Source organism: Carcharodon carcharias, chromosome 7, assembly GCF_017639515.1.
Source record: "Carcharodon carcharias isolate sCarCar2 chromosome 7, sCarCar2.pri, whole genome shotgun sequence".
Lineage (NCBI taxonomy): Eukaryota > Metazoa > Chordata > Chondrichthyes > Lamniformes > Lamnidae > Carcharodon > Carcharodon carcharias.
This window is the reverse complement of record NC_054473.1, coordinates 181,195,806-181,221,297: the sequence shown is the minus strand read 5'-3', so window position 1 is coordinate 181,221,297 and position 25,492 is coordinate 181,195,806.

The following is a 25,492-nucleotide window of genomic DNA, read 5'->3' as shown; positions in this document are numbered from 1 at the left end:
TACATAGCTGCTAGGCTGGGTTGTGGAGACGAAGTCCGCCTTCACAGTGAGGATACCCTCCATCACAGAGATGAAAACAAAAAAACTGCGGATGCTGGAAATCCAAAACAAAAACAGAATTACCTGGAAAAACTCAGCAGGTCTGGCAGCATCGGCGGAGAAGAAAAGAGTTGACGTTTCGAGTCCTCATGACCCTTCGACAGAACTGTGGAAGGGTCATGAGGACTCGAAACGTCAACTCTTTTCTTCTCCGCCGATGCTGCCAGACCTGCTGAGTTTTTCCAGGTAATTCTGTTTTTGTTTTATACCCTCCATCACGTTGTGTGACACCGTGCTAAATGGGATCGATTTTGAACAGATCTAGCAACTCAAGACTGGACATCCATGAGACGCTGTGGGCCATCAGCAGCAGCAGAATTGTACTCGAACACCATCTGTAACCTCATGGCCCAGCATATCCCCCACTCTACCATTACCATCAAGCCAGGGGATCAACCCTATTCAATGAAAAGTGCAGGAGGGCATGCCAGGAACAGCACCAGGCATACCTAAAAATGAGGTGTTAACCTGGTGAAGCTGTAACACAGGACTACTTGCCAAACAGCATAAACAGCAAGTGATAGACAGAGCTAAGCGACCCCACAACCAATGGATCAGATCTAAGCTCTGCAGTCCTGCCACATCCAGTTGTGAATGACAGTGGACAATTAAAGAACTCACTGGAGGAGGAGGCTCCACAAATATCTCCATCCTCAATGATGGAGGAGCCCAGCACATCAGTGCAAAAGATAAGGCTAAAACATTCGCAACAATCTTCAGCCAGAAGTGCCAAGTGGATGATCCATCTCGGCCTCCTCTGGAGGTCGCCAGCATCACAGATGCCAGTCCTCAGCCAATTTGATTCACTCCACGTGATATCAAGAAACAGCTGAAGGCACTGGATACTGCAAAGGCTATGGGCCCTGACAACATTCCAGCAATAATACTGAAGACTTGCGCTGCAGAATATGCCGCGCCCCTAGCCAAGCTGTTCCAGTACAGCTACAACATTGGCATCTACCCGGCTATGTGGAAAATTGCCCAGGTATGTCCTGTAGACAAAAAGCAGGACAAATCCAATCTGGCCAATTAGCGCCTCATCAGTAATGAAAGGGGTTATCAACAGTTTTATAAAGCAACACTTGCTTAGCAATAACCTGCTCACTGGTGCCCAGTTTGGGTTACGCCAGGGCCACTCAGCTCCTGACCTCATTACAGCCTTGGTTCAAATATGAACAAAAGACCTAACTCCCAAGGTGAGGTGAGAGTGACTGCCCTTGACATCAAGGCGGCATTTGATCGAGTGTGGCATCAAGGAGCCCTAGCAAAACTGGAGTCAATGGGAATCAGGGGGAAAACTCTCCACTGGCTGGAGTCATACCCAGCACAAAGGAAGATGGTTGTGGTTGTTGGAGGTCAGTCATCTCAGCTCCAGGACATCACTGATGATTGTACAATGTTCAGCACCATTTGCAGTCTCTCAGATACTAAAGCAGTCCATGTCCAAATGCAGCAAGACCTGGACAATATCCAGGCTTGATCTGACAATGTCAAGTAACATTCACGCCACACAAGTGTCAGGCAAGGACCATCTCCAGCAAGAGAGAACTCAACCATTGCCCCTTGATTTTCAATGGCATTAACATCATTGAATCTCCCACTATCAACATCCTAGGGGTTACCATTAACCAGAAACTGACTGAATTAGCCATATAAATACTGTGGCTACCAGAGCAGGTCAGAGGCTAGGAATCATGTGATGACTAATCCGCCTCCTGACTCCCCAAATTCTGTCTGCCATCTCCAAGGCACAAGTCAGGAATGTGATGGAATATTTCCCACTTGACTGGATGAGTCCAGCTCCTCAACACTGAAGAAGCTAGACACCATCCAGGACAAAGCAGCCCGCTTGATTGGCACCGCATCCACAATATTCACTCCCTCCACCACCGATGCCCAGTAGCAGCAATGTTCCATCTACAAGATGCACTGAAGGAATTCACCAAGGCTCCTTCGACAGCACCTTCCAAACCCACGAACACTACCATCTAGAAGGAAAAGGGCAGCAGATAGCTGGGAACACCACCACCTAGAAGCTCCCCTCCAATTCACTCACCATTCTGATTTGGAAATATATCGCCATTCCTTCACTGTCACTGAGTCAAAATCCTGAACTCCCTTCCTAACAGCAGTGTGGGTGTACCTACACCACATAGACTGCAGCGGTTCAAGAAGGCAGCTCACCACCACATTCTCAAGGGAAATTAGGAATGGGCAATAAATGCTGGTCTTGGCATCAGCACTCACATCCCAAGGGTGAACAAAAAAAGGCTAGACACAGGACTGTCGGCAAACTATTCAATTATGTGGGCCATCATCGGTGAGCTTGATCGGATGCTGTTCTCCCCGACAAACATGCATTTTTTTTCCAGCAATTGAGAGAGGAAACTTGTTCTTGTCTTTTCTCACCTCCTTGGTATAGAGAAACTAAGGAACTGAAGCCAACTACTCTGGCCAAGGTCAGTTGACCCTGCACTGACTAAGGAATTTGGATCTTTGTGGATTGTGTGACTCAGGACCAAACCAGACATGATCTTAGCTCATTAGGACGCCAGGGAGCCTGGACTTCACCTTTGTGAGGCCTTTCCTGTTAAACGGCTCCCGGTAAATGTTCTCTCCTCACAATGGAGTCTTTGAAATTTTCAGTCTGTCATACTAGGCAATGTGGCTGGACACCAGTTGTGCTGAGGAACGATGGTTCACAAAGCAAATTTAGTCATTACTGGCAACACAGGAGGCCTTTTATACTGAAACGCCAGTGCCACAGTGAAGTAGCAGCCTCTTTGCAGCTTAGGAATGACACTATAAAAACCTTTAAGTTCAGGCTTTTCTTCCCCTGTCAATGAGCAACACCTCCACATTCCCAAGAGCTTCTTCATCACCTAACAAGGCACATCGGGAGGGTTATAGAATATAAAGCCGGCAGCTGCGGCCCCTTGCTTCTGAAGGTTATGTGTTTCAATCCCCATTCCACAGGCCTGAGCACAGACTGACATTTCAGTGTACGCTGAGCCTCCAGCTTTCAAACCGACCCATTAGGCTGAGGCCTTGTTCTCAAACATCCCAAAGAGCTTGACAGCCAATGACTTACAAAGTGTCATCGCTGCTGTAATACAGGGGGAAATCTGCAACTAATCGGTGTAGAGCAAGGGTCTCCAAACAGGCATGAGATTACGATCAGTTGGAGTGATAAATATTGATCAGGATACCGGGGGTAACTCCCCTGCTCTTCTTTGACACAGTGCCATGGGATCTTTTGCATCCACCTGAGAGGGAGGTTTTTTTTTCCCACAGACTCACTAAGAAGAGTTGGTTTGGGCCCGATGACCTTTTCCTGGTTCTGTGTTCCGCTGGTCACTTCATTGCTTTATTTAGAGAGCTGTCAAAGCACCTCATGGGAGACAAAAGACAAAAACCTTATTAATGTCCGAACAGATAATCTCAGGCCAGAGGAATATGGGAACGTCACAACAGGAACAGGTTCTTTAGCCTCTTCATAGGATGGCAGTGTCATGGTAATGTTATCAGGTTAGTAATCCAGGGTCATGGACTCATGGACAACAGAACAGTGTAGCAAAGAGGATAAAGACGGGCTCGAGGGGACAGGTTGGGACAAAAGAATTTCATTGGGATTTTGCGGCCCTGGCGTGGGTGGGAGCCACCGCGGGCGAGCAATTCCCCAGCCAGACATCGATTAACTTGCCGCAAGTGCAGAAAATCCTGCCCAGTGTATCAGCGAATAAGGTCTGTGCTGATACAGTGATCAGTTTAAAAAAAAGGCTCTTTATCTGAATGCACTAAATATTCACAGCAAGATAGATGAACTGGTAGATAAATGGTTGAGATTTAATTGCTATTACACAGACATGGGGTTGGGCTTTACATGCCACCGCTGAGTGTGTTTTCGGTGGGGGGGTTGCCTAGACCACCACATCCCACCTGCCCTCGAGCTGACACCTATAATGTATGATTTGGGTGGGCCAGAATCGACAGCCCACCTGTCATAAGCAAATAAGTAATTGATGGTCAATTGGGCTTGCTAGCAAGTATATTGACCTGAAAGATATGCTGCCCATGCATAATATGGCTGGCATGGGCAGGGCGGGGAGGTGTGCGAGGGTAGGCAGGTCGTTTTTTATGGCTAGCATAAAAAAGGATGGGAAATAAGGAGGGGGCACCTTGAGGGGCTCCCTGTATGCATCAGGGGACACCCTCCCAACACGTCACCTTCCTTCCTCTGCGCTGCCTGCAGCCCAGCACCCCCTGTCCCTGGGCTCTAGGATCCCTTCCCACCCTAAAACCCCGGGACTTACCTTTCTTGCACAGCCATAGTCTTCCTTCTGCTACTTTGTGTGGCCCCAGCAGCACCCACTGAGCTCTGCTGCTCCCGGGACTGATGGAGTCGGCAGAAAATCAGATTGGCTAGCAGCTCGTGAGTGTGGGACTTGCTCCCACTGAGGGACAAACTCCCAATTCTCTACCAATTTAGCCCAGCCCCAGCATGTTATGGTGGTGGGGTGGGCTCGTTCTTGTCATGTCAGCTTCTGGTCGACTTTCTCTTTGGGGAACTGGAGGGGACAAGCAGCCCGTACCCCCACCCCCCATAAAATGCAGCTTATGGTTGCAAGATGACCAAAGCTGGGAAATAAATATTCCAGGGTGCACAACATTTTGAAAAGACAGGCAGAGTGGAAACGGGGGAGGCGTAGCTTAATGGTAAAGGGTGATATAAGAACAGAAATGAAAAAGAATCTTGGCTCAGTAGATCAGGAAGTGTGAGTGCAGATTTGGAATAGCAAGGTTCAGAAAACACTGTTGGGAGCAATTTGTAGACCCCTGGCAGCAGTTATACAATAGGACTAACCATTAAGCAAGAAATAATCCGTGCTTGTAACAAAGGCAATACAATAATCGTGGGGAACTTTAACCGTCGTATAGACTGGACCAATCAAGTTGGCAAAGGGCTGGAAGATGAGTTTGTGGAACGCTCTTGCAACAGTTTCCCGGAACAATACAGTTGTGGAAACAAATAGGGATAAAGCTATGTTAGATCTATTATTGCACCATGAGGCTGGGTAAATTAGTAATCTCATAGTAAAAGATCCGTTGGAAAAAGTGACCGTAGTACAACTGAATTCCACATTAAGTTTGAAAACGACATAAAATACTCCAGTTACAAACAAGAATCTTCAAGTTAAACAAAACCAACCAAATGGTTATGAGAGGAAAGCTGGCTAAGGTTGTGGTAAATACATTAAAATGAATGACGATAAACAAACAGTGGAAAACATTTGAAGAAACAATACAAAATAGACAAACAACGTACATTCCATTAGAAAAAACTCAGCAGGAAGAATCCATTGGTGACTTACCAAGGTAGTTAAATATTTCACTAGGTTAAAAGAAGAAGTTCATAATGTTGCAAAGAATAGCAGTAAGTCTGAGGATTGGAAATCTTTTAGAAAGCAGTAAAGGACCACCAAAAAGCTGAAAAAAAAAGGAAAAGCAGAATCTGAGAATGAACCAGGAATAATTAGCCAAGAATATTAAAACAGATTGTAAAAGCTTTTCAAGTATATAAAATTGAGGACAAAACAAAAATACCTGGAAAATCTCAGCAGGCCTGACAGCATCTGCAGAAAGGAATGCAGTTGACGTTTCGAGTCTGTATGGCCCTTCAACAGAACTAAGGAAATAGAGAAACGGGATGAAATATAAGCTGGTAGAGGGGGGTGGGACAGGTAGAGTTGGATAGGGGTCCAGTGATAGGTGGAGGCAAAGAAGAGATTGCCAAAGATGTCACAGACAAAAGGACAAAGGGGTGTTGACGGTGGTGATATTATCTAAGGAATGTGCTTATGGGCCAATTAAGGGTAGCAAGCAGGACAGGCTAGTGGCAGATGGCCCTAGTGGGGGTGGGGTGGGGGGAAGGGATCAAAATGGGCTAATAGGTGGAGATAAAACAATAGATTGAAATAAATTTAAAAATACATGGGAAAAGAAAGATTTTTTTAAATTATAAATTATTGGAAAAAGGGGGATCAGAAAGGGGGTGGGGATGGAGAAGAGAGCTCATGATCTGAAATTGTTGAACCCAATATTAAGTCTGGAAGGCTGTAAAGTGCCTAGTCGGAAGATGAGTGCTGTTCCTCCAGTTTGCGTTGAGGAAGTTGAGGAGATTGAACCCTTAAAGGCAGACAGAGGAGAAATCATGGAGAATGAGAGGTGGCAGAGACATTTAACAAATATTTTGTGTCTGACCTCACAGCAGAAGACACAAGTTCCATACCAGAAATAGAGAGTATCCTAGCAACTGAAAAGAGTGAGGAACTTGGGGCTATTAATATCAAGAAAAAAATGGGAAAGACTTTAAGGGGCCAAAACCTGACAAATCCGCAGGACCTAATGTCCTACACCCAACGATTCTTTAAGAAATAGCTGCAGAGGTAGGTTATGATTTTCCAAAACTTCCTAGGTTCTAGGATGGCCGGCAGTTCCCTGAGATGAAACATCCTTATCCAGAAGACCCACCTCCAGACTATTAACAGCCAAGCAAGTGTTCCCCCTGGCGGGCTCCCCTGAACTTTTCCACCAGGCAGACAGAAAATCCAGCACCTGGTATAATGCAGTCCCATGTACCATCTACAAGGTACACTGCAGGAAATCACCAAGCCTCCTTAAACAGCATCTTCCATACCCTCGATCACTACCATCTAGAAGGACAAGGGCAGCAATCACTTGGGGACACCACTACCTGCAAGTTCCCCTCCAAGCCACTCATCATCCTGACTTGAAAATATATCGCCATTCCTTCACTGTCGCTGGGTCAAAATCCTGGAACTGCCTCCCTAACAGCACTGTGGATGTACCTACACTACATGGACTGCATGGAAGGCAGCTCACCACCACTTCTCAAGGATAATGAGCGATGGGCAATTAATGCTGGCCCAGCCAGTGACGCCCACATCCTGTGAATGAATTTTTAAAAATGATCTGAACTCAGTGTGGTATTAAAATGGAACCACAAATGAAATAACACTGATTTCCTTTGATTGTTTGAAAAATTGAATCACAGAATCTTACAGCGCAAAAGGCTATTCAACCTATCATGCCTGTTTTGACTCGTTGAAAGAGCTAACCAATGAGTCCCACTCTCCTGTTCTTCTCTCTTTTCAATTACTTATCCAATTTCCTTCAGAAAGTACCATTAAAGCTGCTTCCACCGCCCTTTCAGACACTGCATACCAGATCATAACAGATTTCCCCTCATCTCACCACTTGTTCATTAGCCAATTACCTGAAACCTGAATCTTCTCATTACCAACGTTTTTTTTTACTCCTTGATGGAATGTGAGCATGGTTGGCAAGCCTGGCGTTTGTTGCCCATCCCTAATTGCCCTCAAACTGAATGGCTTGCTAGGCAATTTCAGAGGGCAGTTATAAGTCAGCCACATTTGCTGTGGGTCTGGAGTCACATATAGGTCAGACTAAGCAAGGATGGCGGATTTATTTCCTTAAGGATTAGGGAACCAGATGGGTTTTTGCAAAAATCAAAGTCCCCATCACTGAGACTAGTTTCATATTCCAGATTTATGAATTGAATTTAAATTCCAGCTGCCATGTTGGGATTTGAACCCATGTCCCTAGAGCATTAGCCAAGGCTTCTAGATTAACATTCCAGTGACTTTACCACTACATCACCATCTGTTCTTCTGCTATCACAAACAGCTTCTCCATATTTACACTATCACACTGTTTGAAAAATTGAATCACAGAATCTTACAGCACAAAAGGCCATTCAACGTATCAGAACGGTTCATGATTTTGATCACTTCAGTTGAATTTCCCTTTAATATTCTCTGCTCCAAAGTGAACAACTCCACATTCTCTCCACATAACTGAAGCTCTACACCCCGATTCCATTCTAGCAAATCGCTTCCGCATCCTCTCTAAGTCTTTGACATCCTGGCTAAAGTGACGTGCCCAGAATTGGACAGAATACTCCAGCTTGGGCCAAACCAGTGATAAGACTATAAGATCTAAGAGCAGAAGTAGGCCATTCGGCTCATCAAGTCTGCTCCACCATTCAATGAGATCATGGCTGATCTGATAATCCTCAACTCCACTTTCTTGCCTTTCCCCATAACCCTTGATTCCCTTACTGATTAAAAATCTATCTGTCTCAGCCTTGAAATACTAATGACCCAGCCTCTACAGCCCTCTGCGGTACAGAATTCTACAGATTCACTACCCTCTGAGAGAAGAAATTCCTCCTCATCTCTGTCTTAAATGGGCACCCCCTTATTCTGAGATTATGCCATCTGGTTCTAGACTCTCCCACAAGGGGAAACAACCTCTCAACATCTACCCTGTCAAGCCCCCTAGGAATCTTATATGTTTCAATAAGGACATTTCTCAATCCCCTAAACTCCAATGAGTACAGGCCCAACCTACTCAAGCTCTCCTCATAAGAAAACCCTTCCATATTCAGGGTCAACCTAGCAAACCTTCTCTGGACTGCCTCCAATGCCAGTATATCTTTCCGTAGATAAGGGAAACAAAACTGCTCACAGTATTCTAGGGGTGATCTAAGCCTTGCATAGTTTTAGCAAGGCTTCCCTATTGTATACTCCATTCCCTTTGAAATAAGAACCAACATTCAATTTTCCTTCCATATTACCTGCTGAACCTGTATGCTAGCTGTTTGGGATTCATGCACGAGGACCCCAAATCCCTCTGTGCTGCAGCTTTCTGCAGTCTTTTTCCGTTAAAATAATATTCAACTCCTCCATTCTTCCTGCCAAAGTGCATAAGCTCACATTTTCCCACATTATATTTCATCTGCCACTTAACCTGTCTATATCCCCCTGTAGATCCTTTGTATCATCTTCACCGCTTGCCTTCCTACCTATTTTTGTGTCATCTGCAAACTTGGCGATAGTACAGTCACTTCCCTCATCTAAGTAATTAGTATATTTTGTGAATAATTGTGGTCCCAGCACTGTCCCTGTGACACTTCACTAGTTACAGGTTGTCATCCTGAAAATGCCCCCTTATCCCAACTCTCTGTCTTCTATTAGTTGGCCAATTCTCTATCCATGCTAATATACTACTCCAATGCTATGGGCTCTTATCATGTTAAGTAGCCTTATGTGTGATAGCTTATTGAAAGCCTTTTGGAAAGCCAAATATATTACATCTACTGGTTCCCCTTTATCTATCCTGCTTGTTACCTCCTCACAGAGTTCTAATAAATTTGGCAGACATGATTTCCCCTTCATGAAGCAATGCTGACTCTGCTTGAATATGTTATGTATTTCTAAATGCTCTGCTATTACATCCTTTATAATAGACTCAAACTTTTTCCCAATGACGGATATTAAGCTAACTGGCCTATAGTTACTGTTTTTTTTGTCTCCCTCCCTTTTTGAGTAAGGACATTATATTATAAAACTGCCTTGCTTTTGTTCTCTCTGCCTTTATTAATTAAGCCAAGGTTCCCAGGTGATTACTCTCAATTTGTTCCACCACCTCCAAAGATTTTTCTACGCACAGTCCCAGATCTCTCTGGGCATGACCTTTAAAATTTGTACCAATTATCTTAAATTTATTTCCTATGATTTAAAGGGTCAGCAGTAATGTTCCAGAAGTCTCACAAATAACAGGCAGAATTTTTTTTTGTAACAGCATTACTTTTAGATGTGCAACCCTAATTTATGCCGTCGTGATCTCTGACCCATCGCAGTGCACACATTACTCAATTGGCAGGTTGAGGTGTAATATAGGATATATTACCCCATGATGACACTGCCTCTTTAAACTCACCGTGCAATTGCTGAACATTTTAGACCATCTTATTTAAAACCATGTCCCAAAGACCAGTCAAGAACAGATGACAAAAAATCCACACTTGCCCATTTGCTGCAACTGCACTGCATTCTATCACTTTCCATTATAACTACCCGTGAGCAGAATTACAAGCTTTCTTTCCTTCCCATCAGCATTAATGCCATTAAAATTTAGAGAACTCTGAAAGCAATGCCATATTTTTAGTCAACTGGGAACTACAACTGAGAAGATTTGGCACAGCTACTTATTGCTGAGCGAATTATTATTTGCTGACAAGCGCCTAGCTTTCCAGATCCATTGTAGCAAAATAGTCAATCTTTATATTAGTTCCCTAGTGCAGAATGTTAAGTAACAAGTCCTGAATAATTTTAGTAAGGAAGCTCTTTACACAAGGCAATCAACACACAGAATGGACTTTTATGAAAAATTTGGACGGTGTGTTGGAGGGAATGTAATTACAACCATCCGAGATCCACTCCTCTCATTCTGCCCTCTCAGTAGCCAAGGCCTTCAGTGGCCCAGGCCTGAAGCTCTTGAATTCTGCCACCACCACTACCAGGCCCTTGCCTAAAACTCTTTGCCACTTACCAGCCTCTCCTCTTTTAAGACGCTCCTTAAAACATGCCTTGCCTCTCTCCCAATATCTGTTGATGAGGCTCATCATCAAATTTAGTTTGGTAACACTCCTGTGAATGGCTTGGGGCATTTCTGAAGGTAAGCATGCAGGTGCAGCAGGCGGTAAAGAAGGCAAATTGTATGTTGGTCTTCATAGCCAGAGGATTCGAGTACAGGAGCAGGGATGTCTTGCTGCAATTATACAGGGCCTTGGTGAGACCACATCTGGAATATTGTGTGCAGTTTTGGTCTCCTTATCTGAGGAAGGATGTTCTTGCTATAGAGGGAGTGCAGCGAAGGTTTACCAGACTGATTCCTGGGATGGTGGGACCGACATATGAGGAGACATTGAGTCGGTTAGGATTATATTCACTGGAGTTCAGAAGAATGAGGGAGGATCCCATAGAAACTTATAAAATTCTAACAGGACCAGACAGGGTAGATACAGGAAGGATGTTCCCGATGGTGGGGGAGTCCAGAACCAGGGATCACAGTCTGAGAATATGGGGTAGACCACTTAGGACTGAGATGAGGAGAAATTTCTTCACCCAGAGAATTGTGAGCCTGTGGAATTCGTTACCACAGAAAGAAGTTGAGGCCAAAAATTATATGTTTTCAAGAAGGAGTTAGATATAGCTCTTAAGGCAAAAGGGATCAAAGGATATGGGGAGAACACGGGAACAGGCTATTGAGTTGGATGATCAGCTATGATCATGATGAATGGTGGAGCAGACTCGAAGTGCTGAATGGCCTACTCCTGTTCCTATTTTCTATGTTTCTCTGTTTCTATTTTACTATGCTAGAGATACATTATAAATGGAAGTTGTTGGCTTTCTGGATGGATGAGCTAATGCAGGTCCTCCTCACATCTCTCATGCAGAACCATCTTGTGATCAGAGCAGAATTGACTTGAACCCTGACCTGGTGATCTTGACTGGTTGGTGTAGGGTATGATAAGGCTGTCATGATGTGTTTAATGTAATTAGGGCTGAGAGCTGTAATGCTATCTGTTTCACAGGGCCTGTGATTACAGAGTCTGTTACACCGGTACAAAGTCTGTACTTCACCAAAGCCATTTAAAGAAATAAATCTACTTAATTCCTTCATCTTCAAATTTATTCTTTCTATTATTCACTTCTGTTTCTTTCAGGATGATGACTTGCAGGGGAACCTGCAGTTGGTGGTGATCCCATACATGTGCTGCCCTTTCCCTTCCATGGTGGTAGCAGTTGCAGCTTTGGAAACTGCTGCAGCACATCCTGACTTGTGCGTTGTAGATGGTGGACAGGGTGTGGGGTGTCAGGAGGTGAATTACTTGCTGCAGGATTCCCAGCCTTTTATTTCTGTCATGGGATGTGGGCCTTGCTGGTCAGCATTTCTTGACCATCCTTAATTGCCCCTGAACTGAGTGGCTTGCTGTGCTACTGTGGTTAAGAGTGAACAACATTGTTGCAGTCTTGAGTCACATGTAGGCCAGACCAGGTAAGGACAGCACATTTCACCACCAGATGGGTGTTTAAGTCACCATTGCAGAGGCTAGCTTTCAATTCCAGGTTTATTGATTGAATTTAAATTTCACCAGCTTGGTGGGATTCAAACCTGTGCCCCCTACCCCTGCCCCCAAGATTTAGCCTGGGCCTCTGGATAACTAGTCCAGTGGTGAAACCACTATGCTACCACCTCTCCTCTTCAACCACAGTATTCATATGGCCAATCCAGTTCAGTTTCTGGTCAACGGTAACCCCCATAATGCTGATAGTGGGGATTCAGTGATGGTAATGCCATTGAGTGTCAATGGGAGATGGTTAGATTCTCTCTTGTTGGAGATGGTCATTTTCTCCAATTTGTGTGACGTGAATATTACTTGCCACTTTTAAGCTCAAGCCTGAATGTTGTCCAGATCTTGCTGCATGTGGGCATGGACTGCTTCATGATCTGAGGAATTGCCAATGGTACTTGTTCACTTTGGCAGGAAGAATAGAAAAGCAGTATAATATTTAAATCGGGAATGATTGCACAACTCAGTGGTACAGGAGAATCTAGGTATCCTGGTGCATGAATCGCATAAAGTTTGTGTGCAGGTACAACAAGGAAGGCAAATGGAATTTAGCGTTTATTGCAAGAGGGATGGAAAATAAAAGTAGGGATGTTTTACTGCAGCAGTACAGGGCCTTGGTGAATTATCTTCCAAATCACTCACCATCCTGACTTGGAAATATATCACCATTCCTTCACTGTTGCTAGGTCAAAATCCTGAAACTTCCTTCCTAACAGTGGGTGTACCTACATCACATGGACTGCAATGGTTCAAGAAGGCAGCTCACTACCACCTTCTCAAGGGCAACTAGATTTGGGTAATGAATGCCGGCCTAGCCAGCGAAGCCTATATCCCATGAACAAATAAAAAAGAGAGTCAACATCTGAAGTACTGTGGACAGTTTTGGTCTCCTTATATGAAAAAAGATATAATAGCTTTAGAAGTAGTTCAGAGATGGTTCATTGGGCTCATTCCTTGGATGAGCGTCCACCCCTGCCTGTCCCTCTGTACCCATCTCGTCTTCCAATCCCAGCCCTGGCCGTGTATTCACCATACCCCCTGACCTTCCCCTCTCCGATGCTGAACATTCAGTGCTCAAAAAGGACTTAGTTTCATACCCTTACGCCCTCATCTCAATGAATTTCGGGCTCGGCACAATGCTGAATTCTTCTTCTACCGCCTTCGTCTCCGGGCTCACTTCTTTGAGCAGGAGTCCTCCCCCCGTTCAACGGATCCTTTTACCCACCACCAATATTCTCCCTCCACCTGGACCCCTCCCTCTGGATTCTTACCTTCTCTTGATCTTTTCATTGAGAAATGTTGGCGTGACATTAGTCGTCTCAATTTCTCTGCTCCTCTCACCCACTCTAACCTGTCCCTCTCTGAACTTGCTGCACTCCATTCTCTCAGGTCCAACCCTAACATTGTCATCAAACCCGCTGACAAGGGTGGTGCTGTTGTTGTCTGGCCCACTGACCTCTACCTCGCAGAGGCTGAGCGTCAACTCGCAGACACTTCCTCCTACCTCTCCCTGGACCATGACCCCACCACTGAACATCAAGCCATTGTTTCCAGGACTGTTAATGACTTCATATCCTTTGGAGATCTTCCTTCCATAGCTTCCAACTTGATAGTCTCCCAACCTCGGACGACCCGCTTCTATCTCCTACCAAAAATCCACAAACAGGACTGTCCCGGCAGACCGATCATGTCAGCCTGTTCCTGCTCCATGGAACTCATTTCTTGCTATCTTGACTCCATTCTCTCTCCCCTTGTCCAGTCCCTTCCCACCTACATCCCTGATTCCTCTGACACCCTACATCATATCAACAATTTCCAGTTCCCTGGCCCCAAACGCCTCTTCTTCACCATGGACATCCAATCCCTCTACACCTCCATCCCCCACTGGGATGGTCTGATGGCTCTCTACTTCTTCCTTAAACAGAGGCCCAAACAATCCCCATCCACCACTACTCTCCTCCGTCTGGCTGAACTTGTTCTCACACTGAACAATTTCTTCTTAAACACCTCTCACTTCCTCCAAATAAAAGGTGTGGCTATGGGTACCCGCATGGGCCCCAGCTATGCCTGTCTCTTTATGGGGTATGTGGAGCATTCCTTGTTCCAGACCTACTCTGACCCCCTCCCACAACTCTTTCTCTGGTACATCGATGATTGCTTCATTGCTGCTTCATGCTCTTGTCTGGACCTGGAAAAATTTATTAATTTTGCTTCCAATTTTCACCCTTCCATCATTTTCACGTGGTCCATCTCTGACATTTCCCTTCCCTTTCATGACCTCTCTGTCTCAATCTCTGGTGATAGACTGTCCACCAATATCCATTACAAGCCTACCGACTCCCACAGCTACCTCGACTACAGCTCCTCACACCCCGCTTCCTGTAAGGACTCCATCCCATTTTCTCAGTTCCTTCACCTCTGTCGCATCTGTTCTGATGATGCCACTTTCAAAGACAGTTCCTCTCACATGCCTTTCTTCTTCTTTAACCGAGGTTTTCCACCCACGGTGGTTGACAGGGCCCTCAACCATGTCCAGCCCATCTTCCGCGCATCCACCCTCACACCTTCCTCTCTCTCCCAGAACCATGATAGGGTCCCCCTTGTCTTCACTTATCACCCCACCAGCCTCCGCATTCAAAGGATCATCCTCCGTCATTTCCACCAACTCCAGCATGATGCCACCAGCAAACACATCTTCCCTTCACTCCCCCACCCCCGGCGGCATTCCACAGGGATTGTTCCCTCCGGGACACCCTGGTCCACTCCTCCATCACCCCCTGCACCACAAACCCGTCCCACAGCACCTCCCCATGCTACCGCAGAAGGTGCAACACCTGCCCCTTTACTTCCCCTCTCCTCACCGTCCAAGGGCCCAAACACTCCTTTCAAGTGAAGCAGCTTTTCACTTGCACTTCCCTCGATTTAGTCTACTGCATTCGATGCTCCCAATGCTGTTTCCTTTACATTGGAGAGACCAAACGCAGACTGGGTGACCGCTTTGAAGAACACCTTTGGTCTGTCCGCAAGAATGACCCAGACCTCCCTGTCGCTTGTCATTTCAACACTCCACCCTGCTCTCATGCCCACATGTCTGTCCTTGGCCTGCTGCATTGTTTTAGTGAAGCTCAACGCAAACTGGAGGAACAACACCTCATCTTCCAACTAGGCACTTTACAGCCTTCCGGACTGAATATTGAGTTCAACAATTTTAGATCATGAACTCTCTCCTCCAACCCATCCCCTTTCCGATCCCCGCCTCTTTTCTTTCCAATAATTTATATAGATTTTTCTTTTCCCACCTATTTCCATTATTTTTAAAGGTATTTCCATCCATTGTTTTATCTCTACCTTTTAGCATATTCCGATTCTTTCACCCCACCCCGACTGGGACTATCTGTACCTTGCTTGTCCTGCTTTCTACCCTTAATTAGCACATTCCTTAGATAATATCACCACCTTCAACACCTCTTTGTCCTTTTGTCTATGACATCTTTTGGTTATCTCCACCTATCACTGGCCCTATATCTAGCTGCACCTGTCCACACCCCCCCCCAAAACCAGCTTAAATTTCACCTCTCTTCTATTTTTACTTGGTTCTGTTGAAGAATCATACGGACTCGAAACGTTAACTGTGTTCCTCTCTGCAGACGCTACCAGACCTGCTGAATTTTTCCAGGTATTTTTATTTTTATTTTTGTTTTGGATTTCCAGCATCCGCAGTTTTATTCTTTTATCTTAAAGAAAAGTACAGCACAGGAACAGGCCCTTCGGCCCTCCAAGCCTGCGCCAATCACATTGCCCATCAACTAAAACATTTTGCACTTCCAGGGTCCGTATCCCTCTATTCCCATCCTATTCATGTCTTTGTCAAGCTGCCTCTTAAATACCACTATCGTACCTGCTTCCACCACCTCCTCTGGCAGCGAATTCCAGACACTCACTACCCTCTGCGTAAAAAACTTGCCCCACACATCTCCTCTATAGTTTTCTCCTCTCACATTAAATCTATGTCCCCTAGTAATTGACTCTCCCACGCTGCGAAAAAACTTCTGCCTATCTACTCCATCTATGCCACTCATAATTTTATAAACTTCTATCAAGTCGCCCCTCAATCTCTGTCACTCTAGTGAGAACAATCTGATTTTCTCCACCCTCTCCTCATAGCTAATAACCTCCAGACCAGGCAGCATCCTGGTAAACCTACTCTGCACCCTCTCCAACACCTCTGTATCCTTCTGGTAATGTGGCAACCAGAATTGCACTCAATATTCCAAGTTATTCCATTTATTGGCCTACCTCATTCCCTTTCCTACTCTACTTAACCAAAGTGATGACCTGCCTTTGCTTAGGTTTTGCAGCAAGAAGGGACAGACAGCCTTGGAACAAACGTTGCATCCGGAAAATCATGAACAAGATGGGGCAGACCAACACTGGAGAAAGAGAAGATACTGCAGGACAGGATCACTGTGATTTTTCCATGAATTCACAATCATGAAAACAAGCTATTTTTGTGTTAAAGCTATTTGTCATTATTACAACTGAGTTATACTGTAAGCTGCTAATTATAGTCCTCAGTCACAATTGTTATTTAACAAAATCTTAAATATAAACAATAATTAAGAGGTAAATTAAATATAGCAAATGCACACTTTTTCCTGCAGTTTTCACTCAATATTAGCACTCTTGCCTTTGTTTTTATTATTTCATTGTATGTGGGTGTCGCTGGTTAGGCCAGAATTTATTGTCTATCCATAGTTGCCCTTGAGGAGGTGGTAGTGTGTCTAATGAACTTAGTCCATGTGTTGTACAAACACCAATAACGTTGTTAGGAAGAGAATATTCAACTGAAAGAAACAGCGCTTATCCAACAATGGATGTTGAAAAGCAGATCACAGCTGTAGAGGCTGAGAGAGATGGTGGGGAGAGAGAACTGGGCATCATCAGCTAATATAATGAAGCTAAGCTTACAAGAGTCAGGCGTTAAAGGGACAAAAGGACTGTACACCATGAGGCGTGTTGGTATCCTTCTATTAAGCAGGGGTGAGGGACATGCAGAAAACTTGGCTGAGAGCCCAGACTCCAATAAAAGGGTTTACATTGTTGAGAGATGCACAGAAGGCAAAACTTTGCTTGATTGACAGCTTTATAATAAGCTATTTTTTCTGAGCTCTCTTTTGTCAATGGCTCAATGTTTATTTTTACAGGATAAAGAGTTGTCAAGTGCTTATCGCTTCTGTTATTAATATTGTAAAAGTATGGTTGATTTTAACTTCTTTAGGTTTGTAGCAATGGCAGATTTTTTTAAAAAAGAGAAATATGAATGGCGTTTTTAAGTAATTCCATAATTTCCATCGTTACTATAGGGTACATTGGTTCTGTATGAGTGAATACTTGAAGAATAGACATGGAAATGCCATCACTTGGCATGGAGGGTGTAAAGGGTTCTTGGGTTGGGTCAGAGGGCATGAATTGACATGGAGGTTGCATGGAAAGTGGATGTGGGGCTGAGGGCGTAAAATATAAGCAAACAGCTGGGACTGAGTTTCAGAGAACCAAGTTGGACCTTTTAACTAGGCCACCTCAGCACTCAGCCACCCCGTGGCCACTTCTGATCTGCTTCTGTGGACAGTGGCTTGATCTTATCCTGCCCTGCCTCTCCAGAGCGTAAATCTGGTGGGACACTTTGAACCAGGATGAGCCTACTGAGTAGGGAAATTCCCCAACTCGTGCTACCTGGCTTGGAAGTGAAAATTCTGCCCAGAGTGTCAGACAGGTTTAGGTGGTGAGTTCCAGAGCCTAGCACCTAGGATGAGGTCATACAAAGACCTCCAAGGGTTGTAGGACTGAAGAAGGTTTCAGAGATAGCAAGGGAGCAAGCCCTTGGAGGGAATTGAAAAGCTACAATCCACAACTTTTTTTGACTCAGAGGGGTAGAGGGCTTCCTTTGAACCATGCTGACACTGGCGCTGCAACCCTGTTTGATTTCCCTTCTCCAATCCAGAGGTTACTGAAACCGGGTCTAACATCACAACTGCCACCTGGGCCAAAATAACAGGAAACTTACTGATCATTGGAAGAAAACTGGAAAGAGAGAATACACAAAACGGAGAATGCCACAGTCCACCATGCCCTCCAAGCTGTTGTGGTGACTTGCTCTGCAATTTACATCTGTCAGATCCTGTGACAAGTATTTCAGGTATGACTACAGATTTCTACATGAGTGCCAACCATGGAAGTATCATTGTAAAAAAAAAGTATGGAATCAATATAGGTGTAAAGTTGTGTGAAGGCCAATTTTGGGGATCAACATTCCATGTTCAAAAGATGCCTGACACTCAATCAATATTGGGTTGGGTGTTTGAGTCCAATCAGTACAATTTGTCTACATAACATTGCAAAAATAGAGAACATGCAACATTTCCCCATGATTGGGACATAGAATTATAGAATGATAACACACAGAAGGAGGTTCATTGATAGAGCTATCCAACTATGGCAGTCTCTTGTTCTTTCTCCTCATAAATATTTTATCCAACTCCTCTTTTGAATCTGCTTCCACCATCCTTTCAGGCAGTGTTTTTAAGATCACAAACAACTCGATGTGTGAAAAAAGAAATGCTTTTGTCACCTCTGTTTTCTTTTTCCAATCGCCTTATATCTGTCCCCTTGATTGAGTTAAAATAAAGCAGATCCCAAAGACTCTATTGCATTCTGATTTTAAGCATGGTGAAAGCTGACTCTCACTGTTTCTGCATAAAATCCTGACTAACCATCTCTGTTTTTACCATCCTGATTTCCAGTCAGAAATGAAGGCCTGTCAAATGACTCATTTCTAGTGGCCTGGACCAGCATCCTATTTTGTTTGTTTGTTGACAAGCTAAGATGAAATAGTTTTAATGCTGACAACATCATTACAATAATATAGTGGCCGTAATGCATTTAGGGATTACAAATTGCCTATGATTTACAGGTTTCACGAAAACAAGTACAATGTCTAACCTTTTAGGACATCAATCACCTGGGGCTGAATTTTCCCCCCAGTTGGGGGGGAAGTTGATGGGCGGGCGTGTAAGAGGCGCGCTTCCGATCGGTGCCCCTGATCGGAGGTGCACCGCCATTTTATGTGGGCGGGCCAATTAAGGCCCACCCAGAGCGACGTCCGCAGGGAAGTGCTATGTGCTCCTTGTGCGGATGGGAGGGGAGGGGAGTCCCAAAATCGAGAGTGCGCTCTTTCGCGCATGCACACAATAGAGCGCACATCTCTCTGAGGCTAAGTGCAGCCTCAGAGAGATGGGCTCTTAATGTAAAAAAGATAAAAATAGAAAAATAAAATTTCCCTTACATGACCCCTCATGTGACAAGGTCACACGAGTTGTGACATGTCCATAATTTTTCCACAATCTTTATTAAAAATTTTTAAAGCCTACATGAAACCTCATCCCGCCTGTGGATGAGGTTTCATGTTTTTTTCTAATTCCTACCAGGGCTCCTGGCCTTAAGGTTGGATGTGCAGGTCCTTTAATTGCTTAATTGACCCTGACAATTGGCCATTGACAGGTCAGCGCGTGCGCAGCTGATTTTGCTGCGCTCCTGCCTTCCTGAAAATTTAAATTGGGCGCGGTGATGTCGGGAGTTCCCTGACTGCGTGTCATTTTATGCATCAGCGAATAGGCCCCGCCCCCGCTCGCCAACTCGTAAAATTCTGCCCCTGTTGTCTCAGGGCTGTTTGATTTTCCCTTAACTTTCTCTCCCCCACCAATTTCTTCCTGTGGAGGAGTGTTGAAGAAATCCAGAAACATTGCTGAAAAGAGAGGCATGCTACCAAAGATTTTTGTTTTGCACTCATCAGGACAAACGCGAGAATGCCAAATTTCAAACAATCACGACAATTTATACTATAGGTGAAAAGGTGCTGATTGGATGGCAAGTTGACTCTGACTGGATGAGGCATTGCCATGAGGTACTTTGCTGTTTGCAAATGGGCTGCTGCATTTCCTACATTGCAATAGTAACTACATGTCAATAAGTACTTCATTGGCTGCAAAGTGCTCTGGGGGCATCCGGAGGTTGTGAATGGGGCTATGTAAAAAAGACTTTCTTTTCTTTTTTGAGTTGCCATTTGCTTCATTTGGAGTCGGTGCTCTCTCTCTCTCTCCCTCTCTCTCTCCCTCTCTCTCACCACAAGGATCATGTTCCACTTAACCCAATCCCAACAAAGCTTCAGGCCAGTTCTACAAGAGGAAGAAAGAAAGACTTGGACTTCTGTAGTGCTTTTCACAACCACTGGATATTGCAAAATGCTTTACAGCCAACGAAGTACTTCTTAAATGCAGCCAATGTTGTAAAGTAGGAAATTTGGCAGCCAATTTGCACACAGCAAATTCACACAGAAAGCAATGTGATAATGACCAAATAATCTGTGGTGCAATGTTGATTGAGGAATAAATATTACCAGGTGTGTGCATGTGTGTGCGTGTGTGTGTGCGTGTGTGTGCATATGCATGTGGATGAAAGACTTAGGGTATCTCAAAACAATCATTGGCATACTGTCATATTTCATTCTGGATGTTAATAAGTTTTGCCTTTCTATTTGACAAGACTGGTTTTACAATAAACTAATACGTTTGCTGTTTATTGAAAGAAACTGATTAAAATCTCTTTTATTCTGGGTAATAGTAGCGAAGTAGTGAAACAATTGGCCATCTTGCTGAGTGAATCAAACTTTAAACAAATGGTGCAACATGTAGGGTAGCGAGGCTAGTTAAACTGTGTACTCCTCCCATCCCAGTCATAACAATCACCTCTCATTCTTATGAACTACAGCATGTAAAGACCCAACCTGTTCAAACTTACAGCATGACAAACCCCTCAACCCAGGGATCAGTTGAGTGAAACTTCTCTGAACTGCTTCCAATGTAAGTACATCCCTCCTTAAGTCAGGTAACCAAAACTGTATACAGTATCTAGGTACAGTGTCACCAATGTCCTCTACAATTGTAGCAAGACTTCACTTTGTACTCCAACGCCCTTGCAATATAGACCAGCATTCCATTTGCTTTCCTAATTACTTGCTGTACCTGCCAGCTGACTTCTTTTGGTTCATTCACAAAGACTCCCAGATCCCTCTGTACTGCAGCACTCTGTAGTCTCTCTCCATTTAAATTACTCAATTTAGTCTCTCATCTGAAATTTGGCAACAGCACAGCATTTCCTCAGAGGTACACTAGAGTCTCAGCCTTGATTGGGACTTGAAGTTGGAATCTCATGGTTCAGACACAAGAATATTCTCACACACACACACACACACACACACACACACACGGACATTGGGTAACACCTTTCACATAAGCAGTCTATGCCATAAATACCCACCATCAAGAGGTGCAGATATTTATCAGTGAGTATCTGCCTCTCCACAACCAATTGCAGCTGGTAACCCTGAGTAATTTAGTTGTGTATTCTCATACCTGGACTCCAAATAACACTTTCCAAGAGCAAGATCGATCGATATAACTTAAAAAAAAATATGAATTGAACTGCGATTGGTAAATGCAGACTGTCGAGTTTTCCAACTGGGTGATATACTCATGCAACTCGATGATGTTTAATGATTTTGTCAGCATTAAAAACAGCTCAACCTTTTAAACTGCTTAAGTATTTTAGCATGTCAACAAAGAAAACTGTATGATTTAAAACTGGAATGATCAAAACAGACAACGATAATACTAATTTTGACAACCCCAAATACCTCAACATGTTTTATTATATCCCAGAAATGCAAAAAGAAAAGGATTTAAAACTTACCAGCCCCATCTGAGGAAATCCAATTGAGAACTAATCAATGTAGGAAATGACAGCATCTCGTTAAATTGGCTTCACAGCTAGCCAGTAAATTTGACAGATACTACATGAAAATTGGAGAGCGATGAAAACTGTGAGCAGTGGGTTTTCTTAATTAAAAACTAAAATTGAAAAATATATTTCAGCTCCACTGATGACTAAATGGGGAAAGCGGTACTGGTGCATGCCTACTCCAATCCCTCATGCAAATCTGATTCCTGCTCTTCATCCTGTGTTAGCTGATCCCAGCTGACTGGCTGTGGAGCTCATTGGATTTTTTAATTTATTATTCATTCACAGGATGTGGGTGTCACTGGCTAGGCCAGCATTTATTCCCCATCCCTAACTGCACTTGTTCAGAGGGCACTAAAGAGTCAACCACATTGCTGTGGGTGCAGAGACACATGTAGGTCAGGCCAGATGAAGATGGCAGATTTCCTTTCCTGAAGGAGGTTAGTGAAACCAGATGGGTTTTTACAACAATCAGCAATGGTTTCATGGTCATCATTAGACTTTTAAGTTCAGGTTTTTATTGAATTCAAATTCTGCCCTCTCCTGTAGCAGGGTTTGAACCCAGATCCCCAAAGCATTATCCTGGGTCCCTGGATTACTAGCCCAGCAGCAATACTACTACACTATTGCCTCTTCAGTATCACCCACAGCCAAGATCAAAAATGACTTAAGCAGCATCATCTGTCACTGGGTCCACTGAAATCAATGTGCTCTAGTGACATGTTGACTTAACTAATGAAACCATCTAGGAAAATCTGTCCAGGTTATTCTTGGGGATATGTACTCGACAAGAAAATAATTGCAGGGCAATGGGGAAAGAGAATGTGGGACTAGGGTCACTAGACTAGGGACTAGACTTACATAGAGCCTGTACAAGCACATTGGGCCAAATGGCCTCCCTCCATGCGCTGAGATTCCATGGGTTGTATCTTCAGCTCAGCAAGCGGATGTGGGGCCTACTCGCCGAGGCGTAAAATGATGCAGGGTGAGGTCGGGCGTGTGTCCCAACATCATCGTGCGTCAGTTAGATTTTCAGTTCGGCGGGCGCGCAGGGGACTCGGCTGTTCCCCCGCCGAACTGTCAAAGGCCTGTTAAGGCCATTAATGAACTAACTAAGCCTATTAGGAAAGCTGCCCGCCCAACTTTGAGGTGATCTTAAATGCAGCCTTCGCACTTCTCATAGAACCTCATCCACGGGCGGGATGAGGTTTCGTGAAGGGTTTATAAATTAAATAAATTTTTTCACTGAAGTTCACCGACATGTCCCAGCTCATGTGACACTGTCACGTGAGGGGACATGTCTTAAATTTTGTTTATGTATTAAATTTTTTGGAACTGAAACTAATCTCCCGGAGGCAGCCCTGTGCCTCAGGGAGATTTCTGTGCTGAGGGAAGCCCCCATACCCCCTCACCCGCACATGAAGCACTCAGCGCTTCTGGGTGTGACGCACGCTGGGTAGGCCTTAATTGGTCTGCCCACGTAAAGTGGTGGTGTGGACCCGATTGTGTCTGCACCCACCCGCACCTGCCCCCACACAACATCACCCCACCCCCCCTTTATGGAATACCCTCACTGCTTACCTGAATGGCACAATGGATTGCAAAGCAGGAGGTTCTGGATTTCACTGTCAGCTTGTTTTCCTCTTTAACTGTTTCCTAGCAAATTGCTGAGAATATTATAATTGGTCTAGGTGCCCTTTTTAGTCATGAAATTGTTTGAGTTTCTCCATTTGAATTAGTACCCTCCACGCTTGGATCTTGTCCTCAATGGTGAAGGAACGGCACTCACCTCACATATCGCTGCCCACACATTTGCATGGGTTTCTCTGTGTAGATCTCCTCTAATCCAGCATCTTTTCCAACACGGTGCCCCATAAAAGGGAATCCGTGATGTGTGTGTGTGAGCAGGGCCAAACCAGTAAGTCTCTTCAACCAATTAGGTTGAAGAACCCCTTACTGAGCGATGCAGTGTCTAAACCAGGAAGTGCAAAGCAAGGAATGAAAGTTAGGTTTAAACGATTTATCGAACATAAGAACAGAAATAGGAACAGGAGTAGCCATGAGCCTTTTGGTCCATCAAGCCTATTCTGCCGCTCAATAAGATCACAGTTGATCTTTTACCTCAATGCTGCTTTACTGCATTAATTCCATTTCCCTCCTTACCTTAGTATCCAACAAAACCTATTGACTTCTGCCTTGAATATACTCAATGGCTGAGCATCCAGATGGACTGCAGGGGATGAAGAAGGTGGCTGACCACCATCTTCTCAAGAACAATTAAGGATGAGCTGCAAATGCTGCCTCGTCAGCAATGATCACCTCCCGTTAAAGTATTAAAAAAAACACAGTTCTCTAGGGTAGAGAATGCCAAAGATTCACAAGTCTTTGAATGAAGAAATTTCTCCTCATCTCAGCCCAAAATGGCTGTCTCCTTATTCTGAATCCATGGCCCCTATCTTTGAGATTCCCCGGTCAGGATGAGCATCTTCTTGCTACTTACTCTGCCAAGCCCTCTCCAAGAATATAACAAGTTTCAATGAGATTACCTTCCATTCTTCTAAATTCCATGGAATATAGGTCTGGTCTACACAATCTTTTCTCATTGGATAATCCCTTCATCCCAGGAACCAGTTTAGTGTACCATTGTCATTCTCCCACAAAGGAAAGTGTGTTCTTCTTCAGATAAGGAGACCAAAACTGTAGGCAGTACTCCAGGTGTGGCCTCACCAATGTTCAATATAATTGTAGCTAGACTTCTTTATGGTTCAAACCCTTTGTAAGAAAAGCTAACATACAATGTGCTTTCCTAATTGCTTGTTGTACCTGCATGTTAACTTTTCCGATCCATGTACAAGGACATCCAAGTCCCCCTGAATGTAAACAGTATCCAGCCTCTCATCGTCCAAAAAATATTCTGCAAGGATGTTTTCTATCAAAGCAAAATTAAGATTTGGAACTACAAATAGGACTGAGGGAGAGGTTGGTAAAAAAAAAGACAGAAAAATTAAAAAATGAAAAGTACAAATATCCCCAACACTACTTTTCTTCTGAATAATGAGACCCCACACTATAAAATTAATTTTCAAGGCCAGTCAGGTTGTTCAGCAGCAAGTAGCACTTTTCTCAACATCACAAATTCAAATATTCTTGAATGTATCGGCCCAACCTTTTCCATTCATCTTTAGTGGGGAATGAATGGATAGATGTGGAGTATTTATTTAGTGAATGCAAATCGCCAAATAAGCAGTAGCCTCCTCATTTGCTCTGTTTAAGGTCTTTAGACTGCCATTTAGTCTGCAGAAGTGTCAGGAAGAGACAATAATTGTCATAGTGTTATTGGAATTTATTGTAAAATAGTGGTACCTGGGTCTATATGTGTCTGTGTGTGCATGTGTGTGTATGCGTGTGTGCGTGTGTGATATAAAATCATTTTTCTTGTTAATAAATGTTTAAACTAGTTTTTTTAAAACCTGTAAGACTTGGTAGTCTTATTACTACTGAATTCAAGGCAGACATCTG